Source organism: Notamacropus eugenii, chromosome 1, assembly GCF_028372415.1.
Source record: "Notamacropus eugenii isolate mMacEug1 chromosome 1, mMacEug1.pri_v2, whole genome shotgun sequence".
NCBI lineage: Eukaryota > Metazoa > Chordata > Mammalia > Diprotodontia > Macropodidae > Notamacropus > Notamacropus eugenii.
Window position 1 is genome coordinate 353,654,607 of NC_092872.1, and position 2,934 is coordinate 353,657,540.

General features: G+C 45.0%; 1 pseudogene; it reads right to left on the reverse strand.

The window, feature by feature from the left end:
• Positions 1-479: 479 nt before the first annotated feature.
• LOC140525804 (adenosylhomocysteinase pseudogene) lies at positions 480-1,807 on the reverse strand (annotated as a pseudogene).
• Positions 1,808-2,934: the final 1,127 nt, after the last annotated feature.

The window sequence follows — 2,934 nt, forward strand, 5'->3', positions numbered from 1 at the left end:
CCTGCCTCATAGATCCATCATGAGAATTTAATGAGAGAATAATTGCATACAGAGTACTTTGCAAATTTTAGAGTACCATTTACATATCAGCTATTAATATATTGGAGGAGGATGAAACATGGATTATTTGTTTGACATGATACATATTGACTTGTTAGCTTCACCATCTACTGCACATGCGTGCACTGAATCTTTATTTTGCAGGGCCATTTATCCAATGCTCAGAGACCAAAGAGAGAGGTATATGACACATTCCCTGCCCTTATTTAGCTTAGTGTGTTGAGGTGGGCCAGGTATCTCTTGCCATGAGTAAGCCCCACAAAGTGCACAAAGTAGCCTAAACACTGGAAGGTGAGGAGGCAGACCCAAGAAGAGCAGACAATCGTAAAACTTTTTTTTTTTTTTTTTGCCCAACCAAACCTAGATACTATTTATTACTCTGTGCAGGAAGGGCTGGAAAGGTGAGCAAAAGTAGTTGGTCATTTGGAATCTTTGAGCTGGGCAGGACTCAGTACTGGTAGTAGTCAGGTTTGAAGGGGCCCTCTCTGGGGAGGCCCAGGTACTGGGACTGTTTTTCCATCAGTTTGGTTAGCTTCACATTCAGTTTGCCAAGGTGTGCCTCAGCCACAGCTTCATCCAACTTCTTGGGAAGGAAGTGCACTCCCACAGGGTACTTGTCTGGGTGGGTCCACAGCTCAGTCTGCACCAGCATCAAGTCGCTGAAGGAATTGCTCATCACAAAGCTGGGATGGCCCCATAGCACAGCCCAGGTTGACTAAGCAGCCTTCTGCCAGCAGGATGATCCGCTACCCATTCTTCAGTTTATAACGGTCCACCTGAGGCTTCACGTTCACCTTCTCCACAGAATTTTGATTCAGCCACTTGACATCTACTTCCATGTCAAAGTGGCCAATGTTACATGCTGTGGCGTCTTCCTTCATCTGCTCAAAGTGCCTGCCCAAGATGATGTCCACGCATCCTGTGGTGGTAACAAAGATGTTTCCCTCTTTGCAGGCCTCATCCATGGTAGTCACCTCATAGCCCTCCATAGAGGCCTGCAGTGCATTGATGGGGTCTCTCTCTCTGTGATGATGACTCGGGCACCAAAGCCCCAAAGGGCCTGAGCACGGCCCTTGCCCACATAGCCTGCCACCACAGCCACCCTGCCTGCAATCAGCACATCTGTGGCTCATTTGATGTCATCAATGAGGGACTCATGGCAGCCATACAGGTTGCCAAACTTGCTCTTGGTAACAGAATCATTCACATTGATAGCTGGCACTTTCAGAACTCCATTAAGTTTCATCTTGTATAGATTATGGATGCCTGTGGTGGTTTCCTCTGAGATGCCTCTGATACCATTCAAGAGCTCAGGGTATTTGGTGTGAAGAAGGTTGGTGAGGTCCCCACCATCATCCAGGATCATGTTGAGGGGCAGCCCATCCTTGAAATGGAGGGTCTGCTCGATGCACCAGACGTATTCCTCATCAGTGTCCCCCTTCCAAGCATACACAGGAATGCCAGTTTTGGCAATGGCAGCTGCTGCATGGTCCTGGGTGGAGAAAATATTGCAACTGGACCACTGTATCTCAGCTCCCAGGGCTACCAGTGTCTCAATAAGAACAGCTGTTTCCACAGTCATGTGAAGGCAGCCAGCAATCCAGGCATCCTTCAGTGGCTTGGAGGCTGAGTACATCTCTCAAAGTTTCATCAGGCCAGGCATCTCATTCTCTGCTATGTCCAGAGCCTTGCGTCCCCAGGCAGCCAGTTTGATGTCAGCAACTTTGTAGGGTAATTTGTCAGACATGTTGCGGCCTCCTCCGCAGTTACTTAATGACTTAGCAGAGACCACCACACAGAGACTTCAGGGATGGGGGTGACAGGGCCTCAAAAAGGACAAGGCCAGCAGCAGGCAGCACCGGGAGGGAATCATAAAACTTTAAGTAGTAGGAGTAGGGAAAGTTGTGTGGCCAGCATTGTTCAAAGGAATATGGGAAGGACGAATTATGTCCTTCACTTAATGTAATCCCTTGGGCTTGAGCCAAATCTACTCTTGCTCCATGCTAATTATGTTTCTGACATCTAAAGGTGGAGTAACCAAGAAGATGAAAAGATTCAAAAACATGGCAGATGGCTGGACCTTAAAACACTTGGGATGTTTAGGCTGGATGAGCCTAAGCTTAGGATCAAATGATTTCGAGAGTTGTCACATGAATGGAAGATCTTGGTTTGAAACACAAAACTAATAGAATAAATCACAGAGGTAGATTTTTAATCAATCATTGATTATCTTTTAGCTTCCCGGAAGTTATGACCATATCTTGTACATCTTGCAACCTTTCTGCAGCATTGAGTATAGCAATTTGCTCATAGTATTTGAATTTTTTTTTTAAATAAGTGTTTGTAGAATTGAATGTGATAAATTGGAGAAGGAGATTGTGTGGCATGATTCTAGGAGCAATGCATAAAAGTTACAATGAAGCAGAACTGAGACTAATATAAGGAAAAAACTTCCTAAAAATTAGATCTGTCCAAAGGTGAAATTGGCTGCCTCAGTGGGTAGAGATGTATATATATGTACATGCTATGTTACGCTGGATCTTTTCTCAGTACTCATTCTCCTTGACCTCTTTACAGTCTCTGACATCACTGATCACTCTATGCTTTGATACTGTCTTCTCTCTAGGTTTTTGGGACATCACTCTTTCCTGGTTCTCTTTCTAACTCTTTGATCATTCATTGTCTGTATCCTTTGCTGGACCTTCTTCCAGATCATGCCCTCTAATCACAGAAACCCCTCAGAATTCTGTCCTGGGACCTCTTCTCTTCTCCTTCTACACTATTTTACTTGGTGGTCTCATCAGCTCCCATGAATTTAATTACCATCTCTATACTGATGATTCTCAAATCATCCTGTCCCAATCTCTCTGCTGA